General features: G+C 41.1%; 1 protein-coding gene across 1 annotated transcript in view; it reads right to left on the reverse strand.

Moving 5' to 3' along the window:
* Nucleotides 1-23,017, reverse strand: part of NSD1 (nuclear receptor binding SET domain protein 1) — a 166,487-nt gene that overhangs the window by 139,610 nt on the left and 3,860 nt on the right. Inside the window, exon 2 of the mRNA XM_020998552.2 lies at nt 3,381-3,502. The gene's annotated coding sequence lies outside the window, so the exon portion shown is untranslated. The remainder of the gene's footprint in view (nt 1-3,380; nt 3,503-23,017) is intronic.

Here is a 23,017-nt window from a genome sequence, read left to right on the forward strand (position 1 = left end):
AGGAACTCTTTTCCAACCTCTCCTAATTCTGGTGCCTTCCCCCTCTGTTAACTATTTCCTACTTATCCTGTGTGTATACAGCTTGTCTGTACATCTCTGCCTGCAGTTGTTAGAGGGTGAGCACCCTGAGGGCAGGGGCTCTGTTTTGCCTTTCTGTTTTCACTCAATACCTATCACCTCGAATGGCACATAGTAGGCAGTTAATAAATACTTATTCAGTGACTGACACATTTTTATCTCTTCAACTTTTTCTTCTGTTGCTGAGAGGTTTTCTCATTAACAAATCCCCGAAGGGAACCAAAGCTTCTGGAGGACTACTAGACCCTGAGCAGGTAGGGGAAAATTTGACCTGATCTCGCAGCATCACTGCCCCCTCACTCACTCACTCACTCACTCACTCACACAACTAACATTTCCTGAGTTCCTAGTCATAGCAATAGAGATTCACATTCATAGAGTGCTTTCAATAACCCCCAGATGGATGATGCAAATATTATCCCAATAGCAGCTACTTAATAAATGTTCATCGAATGAATCAATTTTTGTTGTTGTTCAGTCATTTCAGTTGTGTCTGACTCTTTCAGACCCCATTTGGAGTTTTCTTGACAGAGATACTGGAATAGTTTTGACATTTCCTTCTCCAGTTCATTTTACAGAGGAGGAAACTGAGGCAACCAGGGTTAAATGACTTGCCCAGGGTCACACAGCTAACTGAAGCTCATCTAGTCTATGTTATGTTGCATGAATTTTCTGATCAGTTTGACTAACACCAATAAGCCAGAACAAATCAGAAGACAGGCTACAAGATGGAGTCACAGTTATGCTTCTCCCAAAATTCCCTTTCCATGGTGACTTGCCCAACATCACACAACTTGTAGAGACCATTTAATGCAACAGGAAGAGAGCTCTGAATCAGAAGGCAAAAAAGGTCAGCTTGAGTGCTGGCTCTATTTACTTCCCTATATAATTACTGTCAAGTCACTTCATCTCTTGGGAAGTGTTCCCCCATTTTAAAAATGATGCAATTAAGACAATGATCCCTTCCAACTCTAAATCCTATGATACTATGAAGCTGAAATAGTCTTTTGACTAATAATCCACTGCTCTTTCCATCAGAGCAAGCCCCTAAATTTCCTTCAAAAGAGTATACAGAGATTAGAGCAGCTAGGTGGCACAGTGCATAGAGCTTGCAGTCAGAAAGACTCATCTTCCCGAGATCAAATCCAGCCTCAGATACTTCCTAGCTGTGTGACCCTGGGAAAGTCACTTAACCCTGGTTGCCCAGTTTCCTCACCTGTAAAATGAGCTGGAGAAGGAAATGGCAAACCATTCCAGTATCTCTGCCAGTAAAACTTCAAATGGGTTCACGAAGAGTCAGACACAACTGAAAACAACTGAATAACAACAATACAGAGATTAAAAAAAATCTTCCCTAAAGGAGCTCAGAATCTAACAACATAGTTAAAACTCTGGCATCAGTAACGTATAATCCACAAGAAAATGAGATAATTGCATAAGAGAGAAGTAGAAGAGACAAGAGTTAGAAGAAACCTTAACGGTCATATAGCTAGCCCTCACATTTTGTAATATAGGAGAAAACTGGGGTTCACTGGAGTAGTGACTTGCTAGTATAAATTCTTACTTACGTGTAGGAACACACATTGTTCCTTACCTCCTGTAGAATGTAAGCTCCTTGAAGAGAGGGACTATATCATTTTTGTTTTCTGTATGCCCAGCCTAGCGCACAGTAGGTGCTTTTAAAACTGGCTGAATTCGGTCTTAGTCTCAATATTCTTCCAGTTACCCAGGTTAAAAATCTACAAGTGACCTTCAACTCTTCACTCTCATTCAATACCCCCATCAAATCAGCTGCCAAATCTTATCAATTCCCTGTCACTTCAACATCTCTGGAATCTGACCTCTTCTCTCTATTCACACTACAACTAGTCTAGTCCAGTGCCTAGTCTTGCTTGGACCCTCTCTCCAATCCATACACCTAACAACCAGACTGATACCCACAAAAAGCAGGTCTGATCATGTCATTCCACTACTCAAGAAGCTCAATGGCTCCCCACTGTACCGAGGATAATATAAAAATCACTCTGCTTAGGCTTAAACCCCTTCACGATCTGGCTCCAGTGTTAACTTTCCAGGCTGAATACCTGTTACTGCCCCTCACATACACGTTTTGTTACAGCCTGGCTGGCTGACTTGCAGTTTCCCCACATACAATGCCACATTTGCCATGTCTGGACTTTTGCACAGTGTCCCCACGCCTACAATGCTCTCCCACCTCCGCTCTGCCTCTTAGAATTCCTTTGTTGTTGTTCAGTTGTGTCCAACTCTTCATGACCCCATTTGGGGTTTTCTTGGCAGAGATGCTGGAATGGTTTGCCATTTCCTTCTCTAGCTTATTTTACAAATGAGGAAACTGAGGGTTAAGTGACTTGCCCAGGGTCATACAGCTGGTAAGTATGTGAGGCCTTATTTGAATTCAGATTTTCCTGAAATCAGGCCTGGCCACTGTGCCACCAAGCTGAATCCCTAGCTCTCTTCAAAGAAAATCAGCTCAAATACTACCTCCTCCAAGATATCTTGCCTAATTTTTCCGAGTTGTTAGTGTCTGTCACCCTCAAATTACTTTGTATATGTCCTGTATTTACTTAGTAGTAAACACAGTACACCATCTCCCCCCCCCACTCTCACTCCCATCCCCACCCCACCCCACCCCCCCACACACTCCCAGTGTCTAGTACAGTGCTTGGCACATAGTAAACTCTTAATAAATCTCTGCCAAGGATCTAAGACATCTCCAAAGGTCTCATGATGGAAAATGCTATCCACATCCAAAGAAAGAACTATGGAGTCTGAATGCAGATCGAAGCATACTATTTGTTATTCTTTTCTTCTGTTTTGTTTTCTCTTTCTTGTAGTTCCTCCTATTGGTTCTAATTCTTCCTTACAACATGACTAATGTGAAAATGTTTAATAGGAATGTATATGTAGAGTCTATATCAGATTTCATGCTGTCTTGGGGAGGGAGGCAGGAAGGGAGAAGGAGAAAAATTTAAAACTCAAAGGCTTATGGAAGTGATTGTTGATAAATTAAAATAAATTAATAAAAAAAATAAATCTCTGCTGATTAAATGATAGTTGATTCTCCATGTAAATAGAAAATGAGGGGGTTAAACTAGATGGACCTCTTCAAGCATGAACATTCTCCAAGTCTAGGGCCTACTCTAGTTCAGTCAACCACCCCCTTTCCACAAGAACATGTCAAGTGACAGTTCCCTTCTTTTCTGAACCTCCTAGCACAGCAGTCCTGGGAAATCCACCTGGGAGGCATTAGCTTGGTGGTAATAAAGAACATTTGTCCTTACCTGAGTTCCGGAACACTTTCCCAGTTAGGGCATGTCATAGCTCTTGTTCAGGAGCTCCCAAAGATGAGTAATGGAACTGCTGGCCCTCCTTTCTCAGAGAGGAGTCTCTGGGGAATGTTCCCCTATGGTAAGAACACCTGAAACTTAATATGTTAGAAGCTGACCAGACATTTTTTCTCACAATCACTGAATTCCCCTCCCAGTTTTCCAGTCTCCCACAATGATACCTCCTCCCCATTCAAAGAACTACCAACATAGGCTTGTTTTTTGTTAAAGCAATGTTTGCTTTCTCAATTCCCACCACAGAATACCAAAGTTAGAAGGGATGAGGAAGTCAGCCTGGTACAATGGAAACAGCACTCACTCTTAAATCAGAGGACCTGGGTTCAAATCCTACTTCTGACCTATGAGCTTTCTAACTGGGCAAATCACTTCACCCTCCCTGAGTCTCATTTTCCTCATCTGTAAAATGGAAAGGATGGTCCCAGAAGTCCCTTCCAGGTCTAGAGCTTTCATTCTACAATCTTAGAACTAGAAAAGATCTTGATACACAGGCTACCAGAGAGCTAGGAGGGTCTTGGGAAGATAGAATGTCAGACAAAGAGGGGACTTTGGAGACAACAGGCTATATGGAAACCCTCACTACATAAAGAAGGGGAAACATAGGTCAGAGAGGGAAAAAGTCTTGCCCAAGACTGACATAATGAGTCAGCTAGGCTAAAATTCAAACCCAGGTCTCCTTGGCCCTCTGAGTCCCAGGCCAGTGCTTTTTCCCCTAATAGGGTGCAATGAAGATACCTGCAGTGGAGTACTTCCAAAAAAGCTGGCTCTGGCCCAGCCTTCTCTCACACGCCTCCCACCTCCAGACTCTGTTCCAGCCACATCCATCAGGGGATTTGACTCTAATTTAACAACACCTCTGAGGTGAGTTTCTCTCTCCTAACCCAATGGGCAAATATTCTATACTGGTTAAACTACCAAATTTCTTTTCCGTATCCTCCCAAGATTGCTTTATTCCTGCCTATTGTGCTCCCCCAAGCTACAGTCCAAGGCTTTTCATGCTTTCTACCCCAACCCCACCTACAAAGCCTTTCCCCTACCCCCAGCCAATCATAAATTATAGAATTTGGGTGCTGGAAGGGTCATTAAAGATCATACTTCCCACCACTCCAGGAATATTCTTCATGAAGTACCACTCTAATCATGTGACCTTAGGAAAGTCTCTTCCCCTCTCTGAGCCTCAGTTTCCTAAAATGAGACGGTGATACTAGGTGGCATCAAAGGCTCTTCCTCTGCATCCTAGGACACTGACTACATCCCTCAACAATCTCTAGTAGCTTTCCACTGCCCACTAAAAACCACAACAAAAATCTTCCTAACACTTGCAGTTAAGTATTTTCAAAAAAACTGCCTCTGACCCAACCTCCTCTCACACTCCTCCCATGCAAAGTCAGTTCCAGCCAAACTGGACAACTCTCCATCCCCCATTCTCACTATATAACCTCTCTCTCTCTCTCTCTCTCTCTCTCTCTCTCTCTCTCTCTCTCTCTCTCTCTCTCTCTCTCTCTCTCTCACCTCCATACTACTCAGGCCATCCACAATTCTGGAGTGAGCTTTCCCCAAACAATTCTTTTGAATTAAATCCCTCCCCCTTCTTTGAGGGCCCAAGCTTTTCCTCAATGAAGCCTTTTCTGACCCTACCCCATCCTTTCAGTTGGAGGAGTTAAATTTCTCCTAGTACTTCCAAATCTGCACAAGGGTCATCCTCTTTCTTCTATCATAATATCCCCTAATATGTTAGTTCCTTAAGAACAGGATGAATGTTCTATCTATCTGCCTTGCATATACATACCAAGGACTCAATGTTTAATGAATGAATGAATTTAGTGCTTTTGCTCCAAATCCCTTATGAGACTTAAGGAGTGAAAGCTCCTTATAAGTTACAAGGATAAAATCAGAACCAAGTTCTCATGATCCCAGTAGGCTTCACCACTGCCAGGACTTATACTCTTAGAAGAAAGATACCAAGACACAAATGGTTACCAACATGCTGGCTGAGGAAAAAAGACCCATGTGGAAGTTTAGCATGAATACTGGGTAAACGTTCTCCCCTATAAACTCTCAGCATAGTACTAGATATACAAGGTTGAATAAAGAATAATACTGAAGGTTCCTCGGCTCATGGCTCTAGAAATTTAACATTGCTGGTCTAAGTGGACTTAGGGTGTCTGCATTCAATCATAACAATGAGCATACAGCGATAATGGGGTCCTTAAAATACTGAATGGTAGAGCTGGAAGGCCCAGATTTAGAAAGGGCCTTAGAAAACACAACTTCAGGGCATAAGAGCAGTAAAACTGAAACCGTAATAATCCCTCATGTGTGTATAGCACTTTGCAGTTTACAAAGGCCCTTCAATACTTGCCAGGAATGTCATAAAGATGATCCAGGCTTCAGAGTAAGGCTTTCACCAGATTTAGAGCTAAAAAGGACCTTAAAAGAGATCAGCCAGGTCAAACGACTTATCAGACAGATTAGGAAACAAACCCTGCCCTATATGTAACAACTTCAAATAAAATCCTGGTGAATTGGCTAATATGACAGAAAAGAAAATGACAAATTTTGGAGGGGATGTGGGAAAATTGTGACACTAATGCACTGTTGGTGGAATTGTGAACTGGTCCAATTTGGAACCATGCCCAAAGGGCTATAAAACTGCCTACCCTTTGACCTAGCAATACCACTGCTACGTCTGTAGCCTGAGGAGATTTAAAAAGGGGGGGAGGGGGAAGGACCTATATGTACAAAAATATTTATAGCAGCTCTTTTTGTGGTGGCAAAGAACTGGAAATTAAGGGGATGCCCATTAATTGGGGAATGGCTGAACCAGTTAAGGTATATGAATGTAATGGAATAATATTGTGCTATAAGAAATGACAAGCAGGTGGACTTCAGAAAAACCTGGAAAGACTTGTATGAACTGATACTGAGTACAGTGAGCAGAACCAAGAGAACTTTGTACACAGTAACAGCAACATTGTGAGATGATCAACTATGAATAACTTATCTCCTCTCAGCCAAGAATCCAAGATAATTCTGAAGGACCTATGAGGAAAAAGTGCCATCCAGTCTGTAGAGAAAGAACCGATAGAATCTGAATGCAGATCAAAGAAGCATACTGTTTGGTTTTTTTCACTTTCTTTATTTTGGGGGTTTTTTTGTCTGTTTTCTTTCACAACTTGACTAATATGGAAATGTGTTTTGCGTGACTACACATGTATAACCTTTATCAAATTGCTTCCCTTCTCAATGAGGAGGAAGCAGAAGAGCGGGAGAGAATTTAGAACCCAAAATTGTAAAAAATGGAGGATAAAAATTTTTTCTACATGTAATTGGGAAAAAATAAAATATTAAAATTTTTTAAACCAACTTCTTAGTCAACTCCACATTCAGCTGCCTGCCACCATCCTTATCTTCCTCAAAGCTTGATGCCAGATAGCTTTCACCAGTCTTGCCTAAATTCTGCACTCTACTTTTCCCAGCAATTAGCACATCATGCTTGGGCAGTCATCCTCATCACTTCCTACTACAACCCTCTCTTCTTTACAGCTCCCAGGATGTATTATCTTTCCCCTTTAAAATGTAAGCTCCTTGAGGGCAGAAACTGTTTTGCTTGCTTCCATTTGAATATCAAGAGCTTAGCATAGCCCAGACATTTAATAAGTACTTAATAAATTTTCTATTTATCTACCCACCTACCTATAAGAAGCTGTGGCAATGAGATAGTGAAAAATCTGCCCTGACTGAAGAGGAAAGTTGTTGTGAGGAAGTAAGAGGAAACCAACCTCAGGCAAACTGGATGAGGTAGGATTATGGAAGGCTGAATAAAAGTCAAACAATCTAAAAACTGGATGGGATCTCAAGACGACGTCTAGTCTGAACCATACTTGTCCAAAAAATCAATACTACAACATCCCAGAAAAGTGATCATCCAGACCTTGTGTGAAGACCTCCAGTGAAGAGAAAGCATCTAACTCCGGAAACAACCCATTCTTTAGGCTTCTTTTAATTGTTAACTAAAATCTCACCTACAGGAAGCCTTTCCCAACCCCTCTTTTTTTTAAATTTAAATTAATTTTACTTTTAATTTAAGGGAAAAAATAAGCATTTGCATAACATATGATAATAAAAGAGATGACCACACATGAAACTGCAAATCAATTATGTACAACTTGCTATTCCTTTGAAATATATCATAAAGTTATGGTGTAAATTTTTTTCCTTTTTTTCTTCCCTCCCCTCAACCATTCATAATTTTCACGCCTTCCTTCCATTAATTGACTCCAATTGACCCTGTATCTACCTTGTTTGTACTCATTTGTGTGCACACTGATTTTGAGCTTCAGGAGGGCAGGAATTACATGTTGCCTCTTTTTTAAATCTCTGATGCTTAGTACAGTGCCTATACAAAGGAGATGCTTAATAAATGTTTATTTCAAAGTCAAAACGGGTACAGTTCTAGATATAAAGGCTGATGCTATAAGCAAGCTGGAAGAGCAAGGAACAGTTTACCTGTCAGATTTATGGAGAACAGAAGAATTTACGACCAGACAAGAGATAGAGAACATTATGAAATGTAAAATGGATAATTTTGATTACATTAAATGGAAAAGGTTTTTCACAAACAAAGCCAATGCAACCAAGATTAGGAAGGAAGCAGAAAACTGGAAAAGAATTTTTACAACCAGTGTCTCTGATAAGGGCCTCATTTCTAAAATATATAAAGAACTGAGTCAAATTTATAAGAATACAAGTCATTCCCCAATTGAGAAATGGTTAAAGGATATGAAAAGGCAGTTTTCAGACGAAGAAATTAAAGGTATCTACAGTCATAAGAAAAAATGCTCTAGGGGCAGCTAGGTAGACCAGTGGATAGAGCACTGGCCCTGGAGTCAGGAGGACCTGAGTTCAAATTCAGGCTCAGACACATAACACTTACTAGCTGTGTGACTATGGGCAAGTCACTTAACTTCAACTGCCTTGCAAAAAAAAAAGTTCTAAATCACTATTGATTAGGGAAATGCAAACCAAAACAATTCTGAGGTACCACATCACAAAAAAATGGGAAAATTGGAATTTTTTTTTCTTTTGGCTAGGCAATGGGGTTAAGTGACTTGCCCAGGGTCACACAGCTAGTGTGTGTTATGTGTCTGACCCTGAATTTGAACTCAGGTCCTCCTGAATTCAGGGCCGGTGCTCCATCCACTGCGCCATCTAGCTGCCCCTGGAAAATTGGAATATTAATGCATTGTTGGTAGAGTTGTGAACTGATCCAACCATTTTGGAGAGCAATTTGAAACTATGCCCAAAGGGCTATAAAAATGTGCATACCCTTTAACCCAGCAATAGCACTTCTAGAGCTGTATGCCAAAGAGGTCATCAAAATGGGAAAAGGACCCACATGTACAAAAGTATTTACAGCAACTCTTTCTGTGGGTGGCAAAGAACTGGAAATTGAAGGGATGCCCATCAATGAGGGAATGGCTGAACAAGCTGTAGTATATGAATGTAATGGAATACCACTGTGCTGCAAGAAATGATGAACAGGCAGAAGTCAGAAAAATCTGGAAAGACTTATATGAACTGATGCTGAGTGAAATGAGCAGAACCAGGAGAACGTTATACACAGTAACGGCCACGCTGTTCGATGACTAACTTTGATAGACTTGGCTCTTCTCAGCAATGCAAGGATCTAAGACATCTCTAAAAGTCTCATCATGGAAAATGCTGTCCACATCCACAGAAAGAACTATGGAGTTTGAATGCAGATGGAGGCAGACCATTTGCTCCTTTTTTTTTCTTCTGTTTTGTTTTGTTTCTTCTTTCCTGTGGTTCCTCCTATTGGTTCTAATTCTTTCTTACAACATGACTAATGTGAACATATGTTTAATGGGAACATACATGTAGAACCTATATCAGATTGCACGCCGTCTTGGAGAGGAAAGTAAGGAGGGAGGGGGAGAAAATTTAAAACTCAAAAGCTTATGGAAGTGAACGCTGAAAACTAAAAATAAATAAATTTTAAAAATATTTATTAGACTGACTGTTGGACATCTCTGATTGTCAGCAAGTTTTTACTTACATCCAACCTAAATTTGCCTATCTTCCACTCACTGCTCCTAGTTCTGCTCTCTAGGGTCAAAAAAACCCCCCAACAATTCTAGCCCTGCTTCCACCAGTCAGAACAGCAAATACTTGAAGATGGAAAGCATATCCTCACCAAGCCTTCTCTTCTCCAGATTAAATATCCCTAGTTCCTTCAACCAGTAGTCCTATGGCATGGTCACCAGTCTCCTCAAAAGCCTGTTCACTCACCCTCCTCTGGACCCTCTCCAGTCTGTCATCCAGAGCAGAATAGAGCAGGACAATCAATCACCTACGACATGCTAGCAGCTATGCCACTCTTAACACTGCTTAAAATCACATTAGCATTTTTTAAGCTGCCAAGTCACACTGTTTTCCTCATTTTGCAAGTCTGCTGCCTACATACACAATTCCCTAATACTACACATACTTAAACAGCTAATTCCCTGAATCCAAGTATACTATATCTACTAAATTTCATTTCATTAGATTCTTGTGTAAAAGTGAATATAATCAATGTAAAGTATTTGCCACAACAAGGAGGCCAAAAGAGCTCAGAAATTGCCTCTGTCAAAAAATACAATTCTCTTTGCCTAGTAGAGATATGATAGGCAAGAGGAATGATGGTTAAGAGCCCAAATTCATTTATAAAACAGAAGGGCACTGTTGTTAAGTCAATTCAGTCTTGTCTAACTCTCCATGACCCCATTTGGGATTTTCTTGGCAAAGATACTGGAGTGGTTTGTCATTTCCTTCTCCAGCACATTTTACAGATGAGGAAACTGAGGCAAACAGGGGTAAGTGACTTGCCCAGGGTCACATAGCTAGTAAATGTCTGAGACTGAATCTGAACTCAGGTCCTTCTGACTCTAGGACCAAGCTCTAGTCACTGTGCCACCTAGCTTCCCTAAAGAGAAAGAGGTAAGATAATCAGCAACCCCTAAAATCGAAAAGAGGAGGCAAAAACAAGTCTACAAAAAGCTTTGCATGAGTCCCAACGAAGTTATATCATCCCAAGAGTGTTTCTATAACTATTTGTATCATCAATGACAGTCAAATGGCCAAACTTCAACACCTTAGACTCCAATGAGCTATATGAGCTAAAAGAAATGGTTCTTAAGAAGACAAAGTCCAAAAGAGTTGCTGGACCAGACCAAGTGTACACCAAGAAAATTTCTACTGGAAGGTGCACAATCTTGAAAGCACTGAGGGATTTTATAAGATAACACAGGATGAATTGGTCCAGTCATTCTGGAAAGCAATTTGAAACAATGTCCAGAAAGTTAATAAAATGTGCATACCCTTTGTCCCATCAGTACCACTACTAGGCCATACTCCAAATAGACCAAAGAAAGAGAAAAAATACTCATATGTACAAGAATATTTTAGCAGCAGTTTTTGTGTTGGCAAAGAATTGGAAATTAAGAGGGTGTTCTTGAAGTGCCTGAACAAAATAGGTGATGTGAATGTAATGAAATATTATTGTGCCACAGTAAATGAAAAAAGGGATGAGATGTTTTCAGAGAAACCTGGGAAAACTCGTATGGATGATGTAGATTGAACCATGCAGAGTCAGGAGAATAATTTATACAATAACAATACTGTAAAAACAACTTTGGGAGGCTTAAGAACTTTGACCATTGGAATAACCAATCACAATTCCAGAGGTCTGATGATGAAGAATACCAATATCCCACCACCTGAAAGAAACGTGTGAAAGAAGCAAGAGGCCGCAGGAGACACATTTCAGGCAATTGCCAAGGTAGAAATTTGTTACACTCAACTGCATATTTGTTACAAAAGATTTCATTTTTCTTTTTTCTTTCTCAATTGGAGGTGTGAAGGTGAGGAGAAAAAAATAATTGCTTATAATTTTAAGACATCATTGGAACAGAGGTGACAGGGAACTCAAGGTCATCTAGTCCGATCCTGCTCATTTTAAGTTAAAGATCTGAGGCTTAGGCAGGTTAAGGACCTTGCCCAAAGTTAACATATAGAAAAGTCTGTAAGTGGAAGATGTGGAATCTGAACCTGGGTTCTTTCATTCCAAATACCTCACACTTCGCAATATACTTAAGGAAAAGAATCAAAGCAAAAGAATGGAAGAAACCAGAGACAATATTATTATCCCCAAAAAAGGTGATTAAAATGACATTGGTAACTACTAACCTATGTCTATTTCTCATCTTTCTAAAAAAATATTTTGGAGAATAGCCGATGGTATTCTTGATGAAAAATATGAGGCAGTAACAGAAAGGCCTTTGCAAACAATTATCTCTGACAGATTACATCTTTACAGTCAGAATATAAGATCCTACTGTGTTTATTATTTATATAGAGCAAAATGCAGCAAATTCTCCCAGAGTAAGTAGCATCTCATGCATATGTTAAGATTATACAAGATTCCTAGAACAGTGCTATCAGAGAGATAACTATTCAGCAATGTTCTGATCATTCATGTCAATCAGGGCGTAAAACAAGGATATGTTACCAAAGGTATCATCACTGTCACACAGGATATTCTAAGCAAAGTCAAAATAAAAGTGGGATTCCCTGGAGAGGGTAAGGTCTTCCAGGTGCTCACATCTGCTGATGACTTCATGTTTCGCTGAGTGAATTAAGTCTCAGAACATTATGGGGCCTCTTCAATGAGATCCATGATTAGGCCAAAGAAATCAGACTAATAAGCCATACTAAAAAATCAAATGGATGAAGAATGGCTATTATCCAGATTACGGTATGCAGCAGCATGGCCAGTCTCCTGAATTAATATATCAGTATATATTTTTAAAAGATGAGTTGGGCCTAGAATTGATTAAGAGGAAAAAAGTAGCCTAGATTGGATTGGGTAAATAAAGCTATGAATCTTAAACAATTCTTAAGGGTTCCCTGATACAAACTCCATTTTTTCTAATATCTGAAGAGTCAAACAAAGTTTCAGGTGACCTGAATGGAATAACTCAGTATAGGCTAGGCCCAAGTAGACTGTAACATAATTCCATGATGTCCTATGTGCAAGAGAAAATTTAAAGGAAATCAAAGAGGAAATATATAAATGGAAAAGAAGGTGTCCTGACTTCATAAGGACATTGAGGGAAAATACAAGATAGCCACTGGACTTCGGTGATACTTATTAAATGGCAAAAGATCTAAAAGAAGGCCTCCAGAAGGTTGGGAAAGACTCACATAGGGTGGCAAGGCAAGGATGGATTTCAATCTACACCAAAGGAGGGATCGTCCACATCAATGAGACCACAATCCATCCACCAAAATATGAGGAAGTATTATCTTCAGCACATCACTGAAGCCAATTAAGATCTTTTTAGATCCTAACTCATCCAAAGGATTAGCCATCTTTCCCAGCTGTCTTCTAAGCTTCAGCAAAGAATGAATCAACCCCTGGGGCAGCCACTACACCAGAGACTTCCTTCCAAGTTGACATCAACCCCTGAATAGCTGTACCTGGTCAGTCAACTGGTTCCACATCTATCTCACCATCCTATCATCTCCCTCCTTCCTGTAAGGAAGGACAGAATGGGCAAAGCCTTCAGGCTGTCTAAAGCATCCCCAATCTACCAATACAATGAAAAAAAAACAGAAGGAAAGAGAAAAGAAAAGAGAGAAGGAAAGGAAAGGACAGGAAAGGAGGAAGAAATGGGGTGAGGGAGGGATAATGAAGAAAATTATGACTAAAAAAGTCTATAAAAACTTATTTTAAAAACATATAAAATGTATTTTTTTAAAGAAAGAAGTAGGGTTGATCTGCAATCATCCATTCTTGAGGAAACCATGATGGCTTTTAATGATTGCTTTCTTTTCTAAATTCTCACAAACTACACCTTTACTAAGGCTTTACATTGCAAAAACTTGTCAGGACTGATTGATGTTCTGGTTAGTTTTGCTGAACTGCTTCCCCCCCGACCCGAAATCTCCCTCTCACCCCAACCACACATTTTTTTTTTAATAAGGGATTAGAGAGAATACATTTAGAAATGAGGTTACTGTAAAAAGAAAAAAAATCAATGAAAATTTAAAATAATGATGTTCTAGGACAACGTCAAGAATCAAACTGGCATCAAGCTGTCTAGTCGAAAGCCTGAATTCTCCACTTCTTCTTACAAAACAGGACAATCTCTGCCCGTGTCTAGTCCTCCTCTCCCATGGTGCACAACTTCTCACAGTTCCCTGGCAATGGCTGAAAAATCACATCCACCAGGTTTTGGTTTGGTTAAAAAAAAACCCAACACCTCGTGATGTAGTTCATCTGAGTGGGCCTGTTGTCTTGAATTCATCGAGGACAAACAGATGCCCTATTACTATCTATTCAATATCTTAGGTTTCAACAAACTCCCTGTTAACCATTTTTCATCTACCCTTCCCAGTCCAAAGATCACGTTACTCCATTGAAACAGAGGCGAAGTAAAAACTGAGTATTCTATCCACCTTTTCTTCATAACCCTATATCCTCCTCTCATCCAGTCCTAGCTGTAGTCCTCGCCTTCTCTGGTCTTCCTGGTGTCCCCAACATCACTTAAAAAGCCTTTTTGGGGGTACAGCTAAGTGGTGCAGTAGATATAGCACCAGCCCTGGAGTCAGGAGGACCAGAGTTCAAATCAGGCCTCAGACATATGACACTTACTAGCTGTGTGACCCTGGGCAAGTCACTTAACCCCAATGGCCTCACCAAAAAAGCAAAAGGAAAAAAAAAGCCTTTTTGGGTTGTGCTTTGCCCTCACCACCAGACAGAGAGCCCAAGGGGAGTTTCAGCTCTCCTAACACTATTCTTAAAAGGGCCAGCTGACTCTTTTGTACTCATTCTCCATAACCTGCCTGTGATTCCATATGACTCAATGCATATATTTTTAAAATTTCAAACTGATTGACTCAATATTGGGTCAATATAATGACCCAGCTTGGTCCTGAAGAAGAGGTATGAAAAATGCAAAGAAGAGAGACTCTCAATGTAGAATACAGCATATGACTATCAGAAATGGTAGACCTAATTTATTCAGTCATTTTTCAGTCATGTCTGACTCTTCATGACCCCATTTGGGGTTTTCTTGGCAAAGATACCGGAGTGTTTTGCCATTTCCTTCTCTAGCTCACTTTATAGAAACTAAGGCAGGGGCAGCTAGGTGGCACAGTGGATAGAGCACCGGCCCTGGATTCAGAGGACCCGAGTTCAAATCTGACCTCAGACACATAACACTAGCTGTGTGACCCTGGGCAAGTCACTTAACCCCATTGCCTAGCCCCCCCCCAAAAAAAAGAAAAAGAAAAAAAAAGAAACTAAGGCAAACAGGGTGAAGTGACTGGTTCAGGGTCACACAGCTAGTAAACGTCTGAGGCCAAATTTGAACTCAGGTCTTCTTAACTCCAGGCCCAGCACTTTATTCACTTTGCCACCTATTTGCCCTGAGACCTAATTTAGTTTTGCTAAACTCTTCCTCCTTCTTTATTATAGCAGATAATTCTTGGGGTAGGGGAGAAGATACAGATATTCAGAAATATAGGTGACATAAAGACAAAAATAATAAATATTAATTTTTTAAAACTCTAAGTTTGTTGATGCATCATTTATCTATTCTCTTTAGTCAGCTCCCTCTTTTCTTTAAATAAATCATTTACTTTTGTGCCATCAGAATACCATTCTTGAGTTTCTCCTGGCCCAAATTCCCCTTTAGAATTTTTGGCTGTCAGCTATCATCTATGCTTCCTGTGAACTCTTTGAAATCCATTCTCCCTATACCTACTGTGGATATCAAGACTATGCTGAACTTTCCCCTCCTCTATCACAACTTCTAAAGGAAGGAACCCTGGAGCATAAAATGTCATAGCTAGAAGGGACCTCAAAATGTCAGGGCTGGAAGAGAAATAGGAAAGTCACAATATCAAGCATTGACTGTCAGGACAGAAAAGGAATTAGAACACATAATAAGAGAACTGGAAAGAAACTTAGAACACATAACCCAAGAAAAAGAGTTATTTAGAACAGAGAATAACAAAGCCAGAAGGACCCTTGGAACAGAATGCTTCAACTGGAAGGACCTTAAAACACAGAATGTTAGCATATAAAAGAGGGAAGAGGAGCAGAGCTGAAAAAGACCTAAGAACAAAGAATGTCTGAGCTGGGCCTTAGAACAAAGAGCATTTGATCTCAGGGAAGCTTAGAATACAGAATGTTAGCACTGGAAAGGATCTTTGAATCTAGGGTGTTAGTACTAGAAGCACCTTAGAACATAGCATGTCAGATCAGGCTGGGACCTCAGATCACAGAGCATAAAATGTCATAGCCAGAAGGGAGCTGAGAACAGAGAATGTGAGAGCTAGAAGGGACCACAGACACCATCAAGAAGTTCAATGCTTTATCTGTCGGGGGTAGAAGCTGTGACTTGCCTGAGGTGATAAATTAACAGGAGTACTGAAAAAAGACACCATGTCTCGATTTCTAAGTTCACCTTAATTTCTAAATACATCCTAAATCCTAGTTAGCCTAACCCACCAAAATTTGTTGTTCAGTCAGGTCTGACTCTCTGTGGCCCAATTTGGGGTTTTCTTGGCAAGGATACTGGCGTGGTTTGCCACTTCCTTCTCCAGCTCATTTTACAGATGAGGAAATTGAGGCAAACAAGGTTAAGTGACTTGCCCAGGGTCACCAATAATAATAAATGTCAGAGGCTGGATTTGAACTCAGGAAGTCTTCCTGACTCCAGGCCCAAGCTCTGTTCACTGAGTGACCCAGCTGCCCACCCCCCACAATGGGGTAGATTAACAAGGAAATCAGCCTTGACAGTAAGGAATTACCCTATTCTTTAAGACCCCACTCTCCCCAGGTAGAGAATCACAGAATCTCTCAGTTAGAAGTGACCTCGGGGGTTCTTCTAGTCAAGCTTAAATATCTTTTCATGACAAGATCCTCCCTTCTCCCCTTGAATTCCTCCAGTGACAAGAATCTCCCCCACTCAATCCATTCCATTTGCACAGCTCCTAAATGACCATGTGGTTGTCCAGCCTTTAGTTGAAGCCCTCCAGTGATAGTGAACTCCAATTCATCCAGCTCAGTGCCGGGCACATAGTAGGTGCTTAACAAACATTTACTGATTGACTGAATGATCCCCACTCAGATGCCAAGGTAATTTTTTTAAGCGTAGGTCTTGTTACTCCAAAACTCAGTGAGGTGGAATGGTTCCCTAATGCCATCCAGGATCAAATATAAATTGCTTTGTCATTTAAAGCTCTTCATAACCTGACTACTTCCAGGTTTTTTATACTCACTCCCTCCATGCCTCCTGGGATCCTGGTTTCCCTGGCCCACCTGCGGTGTCTCTGCCGCATGAGCTTCCCTGAGGACTCACCCCAAGTCCCTCCTGCACCAGGCCTTTCCCCATCCTACGAGCTGCCTGAGCCTTCCCATCTCAGATTACCAGCTACTCTGTATAGATTTTGGGATGATAACTACAGCTGAGCCCTCTGAGTTCAACTCCAATTTTGGAGATGAAAAAACAGAGATTACAAGAGGTTATAAAACTAGTAGGGATGATATTCCTACTAAGTGTATGAGGCAGGATTTGAACCCAGGTCTTCCAGGGGTCTATCCACACAGGTACCTATCAACCTCTATCTTGTATTTATCTATTTATTTACATGTTACCTCCCCCATCAGAACGTAAGCTACTTGAAGACAGGAACTATTTTTTTTCCTGCCTTTCTTTGTATCCCCTGAACTTAGAACAGGGACTAGCATACAGTAAGAGCTTAATAAATGCTTGCTGACTACCTCCCGAGTCAGCCATTCAACTTCTAGACAGAGCTAATTATAGAAGGATTCCCTTAACGTGGAGCCAAAATTTTCCACTGCCCTCAGTTATACCCTACTTTTCTGGACAAGCAGAATAAACCTAATTAATCCCTCTTCCCATAACAGCCCTTCAGATAAGTTAACACAAGGTTCATGTCCTCCTTCATTCTTTCCTTCTCCAAAGAATACTCTTCTCAAAGGATCAGGAGATCCTCGTTCAATTTAATGTGACAAACATTTATTAAGCACCTGCTATGCTCAGTGGTTCTTTACAAAAATCCTCCTCTGATGCTTCAGCTTAGCATTAAGGTCATCCTGGGTTCTCCAAGGCTATTCCAGTGAAACACAAGCTGATAGGTTTAACCATGCTGCAATGATCCTCAAAAACAAAGCAGCTCATGATCGATAACCCAGGCACTGGGCGATACCTGTTTTGGCCATGACACCCCATGAAAATGAGAAAACTACAAAACAGCCCAGGGGAGTCCTCTGCAGCCCCCAAGGAACCTAGAAACTTTTTCTGCAGCCATGGGGAAATAAATCAATAAATAAAGCAGCCAAGGGCAGCACCAGTGTGGACCACGAATTCACCTGCAGTACTTTATAGAAGGGAAGCCAGGGGACTGTGAGTTGTGGGCTGCCTAGGAGTTCACGGCTCTCTTCCCTCTCTTCCCATCATTCTGCACTACCTCCTACCCATCCTTCAGCTCTACACCTCCCAGTTTCCTACCTCATTCAGCCCTGCCTTTCCCCCGTTTTGTTTTGGTTTTGTTCATGTTTTGTATTCTGTGCCAAACAAAGCTCAATGGCCTTTTTGGAACCAGGTTCTATCATTACCAACCTGCTATCTGTATCAGACTTAGGACCTCCTTCCCCAACCTTTTCACTTGAAAGATGGGAAAACAAAGTCCTGGAGGAGGGAAGTGTCTCGCCCAGATCACACAGGTATTAGAATCTTGATGCAAACTCACATCCTCTACATTATCCCTTCCACATCTCGACTTTCCCCATCTTGGTTTTGATACATCATGGGTTGGCAATGAGAAATTAAATGGCAAAAACTGCAGACGACCAAGAGTAGGCCAGCAGATGACACAGAAAAAGTTTAGAAACTCAAAAAAAAAATCCACACTTCCTCTCTGGTACAACGGGAGGGCCAAAAAATTTTGCTCAGATTTTCCAGATTGAAGCCCCCCTCAAAGTGGTAGGGATAACTGTACTTCTAAATACAGAGCTTTTTTCCAATCTACCACCAGAGGGGGAGGAGTTAAGAGGTGGGGAGAATGCTTATTAGGCAGCTGAAAAAATCCAAGCTAAAAAGGAATAAGGGACCTGGAATAATGGGGCCGCCCTGTTTGGCCTTGGGAATAGAAAGGAGGGGAGAACTGAGGAAGAACAGACAAGGTTTGTTTACCAATTAGAATCTTCGTCTTTTTCCTACAAGGCTCAGGTCAGCTGACGCCTCTTTCCAGGTAGCTTTCTTTGCTTGACCTCCCCCACCCCCAGCCCAGTTCATAGAATCACAGATTTAGAATTGAAAGGAACTACTTTAGAGGCCACTTAAGCCAACCACCTCATTCTACAGATGAGAAGTTAATCGACTTGCCCTAGCACAAAGCCAGGAAGTCTCAGAAGCCGGCTCTGAAGCCAAGTTTTCCTATCGCCAAGGCTAACGCTGTCCACCAAAGCCATGCTACTGTTAGCTGTTAGTGTTTTTTCCTTCCTCAATTTACCTGGTCCTAATAATTCGTGAAAATGCAGTTATCCCATTTCCCACCCCAGAAGAGACTGATTACCATTTTTTGAGGGACCGGGAAGACAGGGGAGTGAGTGGCAGGGTTGTATGCCCAGCACCTCACCCAGGGCCCTGTACATAAGAGGCACTTAATAAAGGCTTTTTAAAAAAAGAACTGTCATATAGAAGGACGAGTCCCTGACGATCTGGCGAATATAAGAATCAGTGGTGATGTCTTTCACAGCTCAATCTGAGTTTGAAGTGGGTAGCAGAGGGCAGGGAAGTGTAGGAGATAGAACTGGCCCTGGCCAGTGAAAGGTGGACCAAAGCACTTCAGAAAGCCGTACAGACCTGGACTAAGTACAGGACAGTGCTTCCTTTCTGGTTCCCCTTCCTTTGCCCCAAAGCCACGAAGAGCTCTCTAAAGGCAAATGACTAGGTGAAAGAGGACAGGATAGCTAATTCCAATCCTGCTACTAAGAATTATTTATTATTGCTGTGGGTACAGTCATCATCTCAGTCTTCTCACCTTTTTTGATTCAGATAGAGGCAATCTCGGAACAAGTCGCTGTCCTACCATTACTTTAATATTTAATATTCTGTCCTGCTGCACAAGTGGATAAGCTAACTGCCTTCTGTCCTTGAAAAAAGTATTAGGAGATAAGCTCATCTCTCTCTAGTCCTTGAGCAGCCTCCTCTCCAATGCTTCCTGCCTGCAGAAGGGGCCTAGAGAGGATTCCTCCAGCTCTAAATCCTATGATCCCACATAGGCTGGCTGCTCTGCTCACTTTCCCAAGGCTCAATCCCTGCCACTCCCCTGCTTCACAATCTTCTATGGCTCCCCACTGCCCACAGAAGCAGCCCAAATTCTTTGACTGATCATAACAAAGCCCTGACAACTTTTACAGACTTTAGAATTTTAGAGTTTTAGAGCCAATAGAGGTCTTAGAAAGCATTTAATCCAATGCCTCATTTTATGTGATCTGAAACTGAGGCCCAAGGGTTGAGGATTGACTAAGATCACACGGTCAGCTAACAGCACAGCTGGCAATTGTGCCCAAATCTTATGCTCATGCCACTGTCCCCTCCACAATACCATCTTGCTTCAGCCAGGTGTGGGCCCCAGCCTGTCTATGAGAGGCTTAACCATGTATATCAAACTTAACCTCTTAAAAGTTCCATTCTTGGGGCATCTAGGTGGCATAGTGGACAGAGCACCAGCCCCTGGAGTCAGGAGGACCTGAGTTCAAATCCAGCCTCAGATACCTGACACTTACTAGCTCTGTGACTCTGGGCAAGTCACTTAACACCAATTCCTTGAACAAAAAAAAAGTTCCATTCTCTTTCTTCTATTTTCTATGCCCCCCAAATGTCTGTGGTAGCACAGCAGGCCCAGCTGGTAGGTCATTTCCTCCCTGAAGTCTTCCTGATTTCTTGAACTACAAGTTGATCCTGTCCTTTCCTCTTATCTCTTTCAGCACTGTTTTTCTGCCTCTGTCCTTTGCATTGATGTTTGCTTTTGTTTCTAGTTTTGAGGCTAGTCAATCAACCAGCAGTTAGTAAGCACCTACTACATGCCAGGCATTAGTCTTAACTCCTTTACTAAACTGTGAGCTTCTTAAGGGCAGGGAATGAATTTTGGTATCCCCCAGAACTCAGTACATAATGGATAGGGTACAACATTAGTTTCTGCTCCTTCACCCATCTCCCTTCCCTCACCCTCTCACCTGAGGACTTCTACTCATTCTTTACTGAAAAAAGTGAACACTTCTGTGACCTCCCTCTTCTTCTCTTTACATCTCAAAACTCCATTACATCATCCTTCACTTTTACTTCCTTTATTTCAGTCTCTGCTAAAGAAGTGGTCCTTTTCCTCAGCAAGGCCAGCCCCTCTACTTGTACCCCATCCACTCCCATCTCCTCCAATAAACTAAACTATTCCACAATATCTTCTCTCTCTATGTCAATCCCTTTTTATCTAAGGATTCCTTCCTTGCTGTCTTCAAACATGCCCTAGTCTGCTCCATCCTTAAGAAACCATCACTACAGAAAAATGATAAAAAATGTTGGCAAAGATGTGGGAAAATTGGGACACTAATGCATTGTTTGCAGAATTGTGAACTGATCCAACCATTCTGGAGAGCAACTTCGAACTATGCCCAAAGGGCTGTAAAACTGTGCATACCCTTTGACCCAGCAATACCACTTCTACCGTATCCCAAAGAAATAATAAAAAAGGGGAAATGGACCCACACATACAAAGATATTTATAGCAGCTCTTTTTGTGGTGGCAAAGAACTGGAAATTGAGGGGATGCCCATCCATTGGGGAATGGCTGAACAAATCGTGGTATATGATTGTGACAGGATACTATTGTGCTATAAGAAATGATAAGCAGGCAGATTTCAGGAAAACCTGGAAAAATTCACTTAAACTGATGCTGAGTGAAGTGAGCAGAATCAGGAAAAAATTGTACACAGTAACAGCAACACTGTGTGATGATTACGTATGACAGTTAATCATCAACACAATGATCCAAGACAATTCCAAGGGACTCATGATGGAAGATGCTGTCCACATCCAGAGAAAGAACTATGGAGTCTGAATGCAAACTGAAGCATGTTAATTTTCTCTTTTCACAACATGACTAATGCGGAAATATGCTTAATATGACTGTATAGTATAGCCTATATATATCAGATTGCATGCTGTCTTGGGGAGGGGATGTGGAGGGAGGGAAAAAAAATTTGGAACTCAAAACCTCATAAAAGTAAATGCTGAAAACTAAAAATAAATTTTAAAAATGAAATATAAAAAAGAAATGATGAGCACACAGATTTCAGAAAAACCTAGAAAGACTTACATGAACTGATGCTGAATGAAATGAGCAGAACCAGGAGAACGTTGTACACAGCAATAGCAACACTGTGTGATGATCAATGAGACTTAGCACTTCTCAACAATATAATGATCCAAGACAATTCCAAAAGACTCATGACGGAAAATGCTATTGACATCCAGAGAAAGAACTATGGAGTCTGAATGCAGATCAAAGCGTACTATTTTCACTTTTTTTGTGTGTTTTTTTCCTTTTGTTCTCTTTCGTAGTTTACAGCACAACTAATATGGAAAAATGTTTTACATGATTGCACATGTATAACCTATATCAAATTGCTTGCTATCTTGGGGAGGGAGAAGGGAGAGAGGGAGAAAAATCTGGAACTCAAAATCTTCAAAAAATGAATGTTGAAAATTGTCTTCATATGTAATTGGAAAAAATAAAATACTCTTAAATTAAAAAAAAAACCATCACTTGATCTTACAACCTCCTCAAGCTAACTTCCTATATGTGTCCTCCCCTCTGGTCATCTGCAAAGTGAAGAGGTCAGATCAGAACGCTTCTGAGGGCCCTTCCAGTCCTGTATCTGTGACACCATGATCCTAGAAAAAGTTGTCTGTAAAAGTCCTTGCCTCTACTTACCCCCCTCAAACTTGCCCTCACTTTTCAAATCTTACAATGCAAGCTTCCATTTGAAATCCTTTCTCCAAGGTTACCACCAATGATTTATCAATTGTTAAATACTAAAGCCTTTCCCCACTACTTACCCCAGTACTTACTTACCCAGTACTTACAAAGCTGACTTTGCTCAAGCATTTGAAACTGAAGGACTGCTCCTTTATCCCTAGACTTCGGAGACACAGTTCTCCCTGTCCAGGACTTAGCATAGTGTCTAGCATATAACAGGGGTTTAATAAATATTGACTGATTGATAGCCACTTCTACTCAGTGTCTTAAGAGGATCCTTTTTGTACTAACCTCTATCCACAGATCTACTCCAGGAATCTGTCTTGGGTCCTCCTCTCTCTTGCTGATTTTATCAGTTCCTAATGATAAAATCATTCCTTCTATGCAGACAACTCTCAGACCAAATATCCAGCCCTGACCTCTCTTCCTGAACT

The sequence above is a fragment of the Phascolarctos cinereus genome, unplaced genomic scaffold (genome assembly GCF_003287225.1).
Source record: "Phascolarctos cinereus isolate Bilbo 61053 unplaced genomic scaffold, phaCin_HiC Scaffold_2;HRSCAF=192, whole genome shotgun sequence".
NCBI classification, from domain to species: domain Eukaryota; kingdom Metazoa; phylum Chordata; class Mammalia; order Diprotodontia; family Phascolarctidae; genus Phascolarctos; species Phascolarctos cinereus.